At 41.8% G+C, this 7,971-nt stretch overlaps 1 pseudogene; it reads left to right on the top strand.

Annotated features, from left to right (window-relative positions):
- Positions 1–6,481: 6,481 nt before the first annotated feature.
- On the top strand, positions 6,482–7,527 carry LOC127233569 (transcription factor Dp-1-like; annotated as a pseudogene).
- Positions 7,528–7,971: the final 444 nt, after the last annotated feature.

Below are 7,971 nucleotides of genomic sequence, written 5' to 3' on the forward strand. Positions count from 1 at the left end.
CCTGAATTCAAAGTCATGGGCTTTTTGCTTGCATTATTTCCATACTTTCTAAACAAGTGTGTGGAACATGCTCAGAATCAATAACCTTCTATTAGACAGTTAAATAGGTGAATGGACTCATCAGAGTCTCTGAGACCACTGAAAGAGAAATAACTGATTATTAAATAGAAATGTACATGTGTATTTAAGTAGAAATCCACTTCATGGATTTACATACGTATGTGTACATTTCAATTAATGTGATTTTTATATTTATTTTTACCTATGAAATTCTGGTTTAACCAATATTAAATCAAAAGACGCAGCCTCACCTCAGAAAGTTTTGCAAGGTTAGTTTTGACACTCCTTTGACGATATCTAAGCAAATTCAATTTTCATCTCAGTGTGTGGCAGAGTACAAAGAGCGTTTGGAGTCAGTTGTCTGTTTCTGCAGTGTGGCTCCGTCATGTGCTGAGTGCATGACTCAGGATAAATATTTTAAGCTGTGGGCAAAATAATGCTGTTTCGTGGAGTTAATTTTCATTGAATTTGGAAAGTATAGTATTTTGTAAGCTACTCATCCCTGCTTCTGGCATGTGGCATTCCAGATGGTAAATAAAAACTGTTACTATTTTTCCCGGAAGGGTTTGATAAAACTCGTAGGTGCACTTAAGATTGGATTTTCAGTTTTATTTTACATGAATCACCTTCAGAGAAAGAAGGCTACTGTCTGCTCCATGGTTCTGCTAGGCTAGTCATTGATTCCTGTCATGTCAAAATGACCGTTCATTGAGGGTGAACTATCATGCTGAAGAACTAGTATATGAGTCACAAGTTTATGATAGGAAAAGAATGAAAGAGTCTTTTATTGTGAAGCTTGATAACACTTTCTCATCCCAAAAAAGACAAAAGAAAGAAAATGTTTAAATAATCTGATGAGCATGGCTATGATTAACCCTGTGACTTACTTAGGTCAAATTTTATATATTTTATTTTTTGTCCATTGGACATTTCTTGTTCATTACTGTTGAAATGTTTTGTAAGAAATCACTTCATACTCAGTGACCAAAATTGACAAATGGTTTATTCTCACACCTACATTTGTTTTGACTAAACTTTGGCTAAAACAGACCCCTCTCATGTGGGCTTGGCTCCAAGCCACAGGCTGTGCCTGGGCCTACTCTGTCTATCTTATTCTCCTTAAATTCTGGTCTAGCTGTGGCATGCTGACTTCATGACAATAGCAGAGTGTATTACAGCAAGCTCAGGCACAAATACTTTGACAAGAAAAAGGTCATGTCTAATATAGTACTTCCCCTCACAATTCCAGTGCACTGTGTATCTTGGCAGAAAAGACATCTAGCCAGTTATACTGACATGCTCATCATTGTTTATGCTCATCATCCTCTCCACATGCATGCAGCTTAGGGTCCCCTGCCTCAGAGACAGTGCCATCCAAAGTGGACTGGGTCCTCCCACATCAATTCACATTAGCAACCAAGACAGTCTCCCACAGACATTCCCACAAGCCAGCCTGATCTGAACAGACCCTCCTTGAAGCTCTCCTCAGGAGATTCTAGATTATGTTAACAGTTAAAACAAACCCTTGCATGGTTAAACTGCAGGCATTTCCTTACTGAGTAGTGGCAAGGGTTACTGACCAGAGCTTGTTGTGTAGAAACCAAAAGGAAGAAAAAAAGCAAGCCGGCCAGCAAAACGTTTGAATAACTGTGGTAATTAAAAAAAAGGAAAAAAAAAAAAAGAAAAAAAAAAAAAAGGAAAAAACGAACCCAAAACCTAACCCAGTCTGTGGGTAACCTAACCCTAACACTAACCCTAACCCTAACCCTGAACTCTAACCCTAACCCTAACCCTAACGCTAACCCTAACCCTAACCCTAACCCTAACCCTAACCCTAACCCTAACCTAACCCTAACCCTAACCCTAACCCTAACCCTAACCCCCTAACCCTAACCCTAACCCTAACCTAACCCTAACCCCCTAACCCTAACCCTAACCCCCTAACCCTAACCCTAACCTAACCCTAAACCTAACCTAACCCTAACCTAACCCTAACCTAACCCTAACCTAACCTAACCTAACCCTAACCCTAACCCTAACCCTAACCCTAACCCTAACCCTAACCCTAACCCTAACCCTAACCTAACCCTAACCCTAACCCTGACGGGAGGTAAACCCTAACCCTAACCCTAACCCTAACCTAACCCTAGCCCTAACCCTAACCCTAACCCTAACCCTAACCCTAACCCTAACCCCCTACCCCTAACCCTAACCCCTAACCCTAACCCTAACCCTAACCACCTACCCCTAACCCTAACCCTAGCCCTAGCCCTGGCAGAAACCCTAACCCTAAAAAAAAGGGGGGGAAACAAAAAAACGCCCTAAAGGGGGCCTTGACCTTGAGATAATGGGAACTGAAGGAAAAAGAAAAAAAAAAAAAAAATTAGAGGAAAAAGAAAAGGGGGGGGGGGGGGGGGGGGGAAAAGGAACCGGACAAAAAAAAAAAAAAAGGAGACACCAACAACGAAGGAAAAAAAAAAAGAGGGGGAAAAAAAAAAAGAACAAAAAAAAGAGGAGAGGGGGGAGGGGGGCGGGGGACAAAAAAAATAAAAAAAATAAAAAGAGAGGACACAACCGGAAAACAAAATGGAGAAGAAGGGGAAGAGTGGAAAAGGGGGAGAAGGGGGCGGGAGACAAGGACTTGAATAGTCCACAAATACTATCGGCTGCAGCTGAAAAGGAATTAGAATGGGTAGAAAAGAGGATACTAGAGGCACATATGGATCATGTGGATCCAAACCTAGACTGTATTCTGGTTATATTACCATCTAGAGAATATCCTTCAGGGATTTGATGCAGAGAGAAGATATCATATTAGAATGGATATTCCTACTACATAAATAGAATAAAAAACTAAAAACTTATGTAGAAAAGATCTCTGACTTGATTATAAAAGGTAAATTAAGACTTTGCCAACAGGAATAGGGTATGGTTGGGAAAGATACGGTTTAGATGGGATATAGGTATATTAGCCTGTCTTCTTGTGAATTATTGACTAAGAATGAGATAATAGTATTGTACAGCTTACATTGTTATATATTCTTATTTGTGGTATTGTATATTATATTGTGTTATATTGTGTGAAATCTTTCCACTTGTGATGGTTTATGCACATTATTCTTACCATATTCTATGTATGTATGTATACTTTTACTTATGTTCAAGACATTTCATATATTGATACAATTTATGCACATTTATTCTTGCCATATTCTATGTATATATACTTTTCTTGTATTCAAGACATTTTATATATTGATACAATTTGGGATATTTATCATGCTGCCCTTTATAATTCTACCTCTTGTCTAGATATTTCTACTCTACCTCTATTTTAGGGATTTATATGTATGTATATGTACATAGTTATATTATTTAGGTATTTGTCCCTGCTTTACTCAGGGAAATTTCATTCAGTTTTTTAGCTAAGTTCCTGAGTAGTACAGATTATCTTCTCTTCACTCATGTTTCCTTTACCTATGAGATTAGTCAGACATAGATGCTTAATCTTCAATCACTTCATAGACGTGCAGAACATGGCATTTAAATGTTTTAATATTAGTACTCCATTGACATGAGACACTATTGCTCCTGACAGCACCGTGCACTTTCCCGAAAATATGTTGGACACTGTTGTTGCTCCTGCTGGAGTTCATCCTCGGTTTGGCTAATAGCCTCTTGGGCAAAGAATTGCCCCCATCTTGACCACTGATTTGGACATGCGGTCCTATGTGCTTATAGGAGACAAATATAGAAGACTGCTGAACCTTGCCAAGTCAGGGTAAGACAGCCTTTCTACCTCCCTGCTTTGTTGTGGTCTGTCAAGTACTCTTGGCCTTAGCCAAAACTTGGTGTTGCTGTGAGACCCTGGGTAACTGTCCAGGTAGCTTGCTGTTTCTGTCCTCACTGCACCTTTTGGAAGTTGCCTGTCCACACTTCCTGTCTACCCTAGTATCATTATTTTCCTTCTCAGGTCTTGATAAAGTTGAAGATTAAACTATCACAACTATTATTCTCTCTTTCTAGTTAGATATATTAGGTACTAGACTTAAGTTTTCCAGCTTAGGACAACTCTATTGTAAACTCCTTCACCCTAGGACTAGATATGTAGGTCGTTTTGTTCTTGATTTTCCTTTTCTTAGAGCATCCTTGTTATTCACTGTTTTGTATAGTTTTGTAGAAAGCCTAAATCTTTTCTTTAGACTAAAAGGGGAATTGTAGGGCGATATTCACTTTGTCTCCTTCTGTGGCACTGACCACGCCCATTGGGGGGTGGAGCCAGGGGTGGAAGTGACCTGGGGAACTAAGTCAGAGGAGGCTTGGGAGAGTACTCTCTTGCAAGCCCCATGGGGACAGGAGGACTTCCGGAGGAATTCTCAGAAGCAGGAACCTGTTGGTGTTCACCTGTCTATGTTGTGAGTTATTTTTCCCTGAATAAACATCTGTTTGGCCTAATTTGTTTATCCTGATCCGTATTAAACCGCGATAAAGAAATACAGAAAAAAGGGAAGAGCAAGAAGGACACTGGGTTGACTACACCTGCTCTCAGCATAGAGCATTTGAGAATAAAGCCGTCCACGTGCCAATGCTGTTGGTTTGCATGAATTCTCACCCTCTTCATAGGAGAGTTGTAGCTAAGCTATGTACCAGTACCTTCCCCAGGCCTGTTAGCATTACTTCACGAGACTAATGTCTCAGCGAAATATGAGCAGAGTTGTGAATGTCTCTCTTAGATTTTTCCTGTGTTCCATGATCCATGGGCTAAAACCATAATACCACAACTACCTTCCAAGTCAATTGTTGAAGAAAATCCATCATCTGTCAGTCCACCTAAAACTCTCTCTTCAGATTGTCTGATGAGAAAGAAATGAACTTTCAGAGTACTATTTTATCTTGGTTACTAATCATCTTAACCCAACTGAGATGCTGAAACAATGCACTACATACTGTCAGCTTATAAACAACACTAACATACTTTTCATCGTTCTGGATCTGGAGGATCAGTCAGGCCACTGACAGTGTTGGTATCTAGGGAGGATATGTCTCCATTCCTAGATGTCATGTTGTCACCAGATATATTCTCAGAGGACAAAAGTGTGATGCCTTTATGAAGCAGAAGGCACAGAAGGACCCGAGGGCATGAACTCTCTCAAGCCTCTTTCATAAGCACATTGATTCCTTCATGAGAGCCCAGACCTATTGACTCAATCACATCCATCTTGATGGAATTTGAGTGGGGAATAAATTTCATGTGAATTTTGGAAGAGCTACCACTATTCAAACCATTGGAAGAACAGCTTAAATCACGTTTAATATTTTATAGCACTATATTACTATATTCTGCAATCAGATAAATAAACAAATGAAAGTCTAAGTTGCTTGGAGAAGACTATGGTTAAAATAATCACTGCATAAGTAACAGGACCAGAGTTCTAATTCCCAGAACCCATGGATATGCTGGTGAGTGTGGGACCTTGTCTGTAATTCCAGCCTTAAAAGTTAGAGACAGGAGATACTTAAAGCAAGCTGGCTAGAGAGACCAGCCATACCATACCTTGCCTCAAAGAATAAGGTAGAAGAACAATGTAATAAGAATCCCAATCAATCTCAGGCCTCCATGCGCACTTTTCACACACATGTACACACACACACACACACACACATGATTATGTAGATGGAAGTTCCTGTCCTTCCCAGTCCTGCAGCCATTTAGTCCCAAATAAACACACAGAGGCTTATATTAATTATAAACTGTTTGGCTGATGGCTCAGGCTTCTTATTGGCTAGCTCTTTCTTAATTATTAACCCATTTCTATTAGTCCACATATCTCCATGGGGGTCTTGTCTTACTGGTGATGCCCGGGTCTTTTGCTTCCTTGGCAGTTATGGTATCCCCCTGATTGTGCCTACTACCATTTTATATCCCTATTAGGATTTTATGCCTGGTTAAATCCTGTCTTCCATTGGCCTAAACAGCTTTATTCACCCAACAAGAAGAGAAACATATACTCACAGCATACAGAAGGACAACTCCCATTCTCTGTCTAAATAAAAAGGAAGGTTTTAACTCTAACAGTAAAATTATATGTAGCAAAACAGTTATCAAGCAAGTATTAACAATTATGGGCACAGAGAGGGACCGTTACCACCCATGTCACTGTGCCAAGTACACGTCATGGCCCGACTCAGGGCCCAGGATAAGTCTGGTTTCTTCTGTGAAGGGTACGCAGTTACAGCCTGGATTTCCTGGATCTGGTAACATGGCAAGAGATGTGTGGTGTCTCTTGCAGCTGTCCACCCATCCACAGTGAACACACTTGGAAAGCAGCTTTGGCCAAAAACCTTTGGACAGTCCGGTGTCGATATCACACAGCAAGCGGGGATTGGTCCACCTTGGAGCCCCGCAGCATTAAACAGCATTGTGGTAGGAAGCCCACACACTCCCAACACTCACTTTGAGTCCCAGAAGCAGCCATCTGACTCCTCACCTTGGTCTACTGGGAAGAGGAACAGGAAAGGCGAGAAGAATGGTGAGGGCCTCCGGCACTTCTCTATGAAGGTGCGTGAGAAGGTGCAGAGGAAAGGGACCACCTCCTACAACGAGGTGGCTGGTGAGCTGGATTCAGAGTTCAGCGCTGCTGACATCCACATCCTACCAAATGAATCAGCTTATGACCAGAAGAATATTCGTGGGCATGTCTATGACGCCTTAAATGTGCTGATGCCCATGAACATCATCCCCAAGGAATAGAAGGAGATGTGGTGGATCGGCCTGCCCACCAACTCAGCTCAGGGGTGCCAGAACTTAGAGGTGGAGAGGCAGCGTAAGCTGGAGAGGATCAAGCAGAAGCAGTCACAGCTCCAGGAACTCATCCTACAGCAAATTGTCTTCAAGAACTTGGCGCAGAGGAAGCGCCGAGCCAAACAGCAGGCCACCTCCTCCCAACTGTCATCTGCTTGCCCTTCATCATGGTCAACACCAGCAGGAAGACTGTCATTGGCTGCAGCATCTCCAATGACAAATTTGAGTTTCTGTTTGGCAACACGTTTGAGATCCATGATGACATTGAGGCATTCATGCGCTTGGGCATGGCATGCAGCCTGGAATCGGGGAACTGCTCTGCTGAAGACCTCAAGGTGGCCAGAAGTTTGGTACCAAAAGCTCTAGAACCATACGTGACAGAAATGGCTCAGGGATCGATTGGTGGAATATTCGTCACAACAACAGGTTCTATATCCAATGGCACAAGGCTTTCTGCCAGTGATTTGAGCAATGATGAGATGAGATGCTGTCCACAAGCTCCAATGGGTCTCCATACAGCCGCTCCAGAGTGGAGACCCCTGTTTCATACATCGGGGAGAATGATGACGACGATGATGACTTTAATGAGAATGATGAGGAGGATTGATTGCTCAACATGTAGACCCCATCTCCCCTTCAAATTCAGCTTCAGGAAAAAAATGTCTATAGAAAAGAAAAACTTTTAAAGTGGAACTTTCTGTTCTTTTTAGCCTACTCCCAAGAAGGTACCTGTGAGTTGTGGAGTTAGATGTGCACCTCCAGTAAGGATGCGCCGGGTTGCAGATGTGTTTTGAAGCCAGTGTGATGATGCAGAGCCTGTATTCACTTTTTAGGAGTTTTGTTTTTTGTGCGCTCTCTCTCTCTCTCTCTCTCTCTCTCTCTCTCTCTCTCTCTCTCTCTCTCAAAGTTTGAAGTTTATTTTGCCCCTCAACAGTTGTTGCTGGGTTTGCTGAGAAAACTATGCTGTGCCAACATCAGTGACAATAATAAAATGTTATGCTGCTTAGACACCCGGCACCCAGTTTGTGGATGGCCAGGCTTTAGGATGAATTTTCTTCCCATTTGTTACATCATGCAGTGTCCAAAGAACCAAGCCAATAGCAAAGCTC

This window comes from Phodopus roborovskii, unplaced genomic scaffold, assembly GCF_943737965.1.
Source record: "Phodopus roborovskii unplaced genomic scaffold, PHOROB, whole genome shotgun sequence".
NCBI lineage: Eukaryota > Metazoa > Chordata > Mammalia > Rodentia > Cricetidae > Phodopus > Phodopus roborovskii.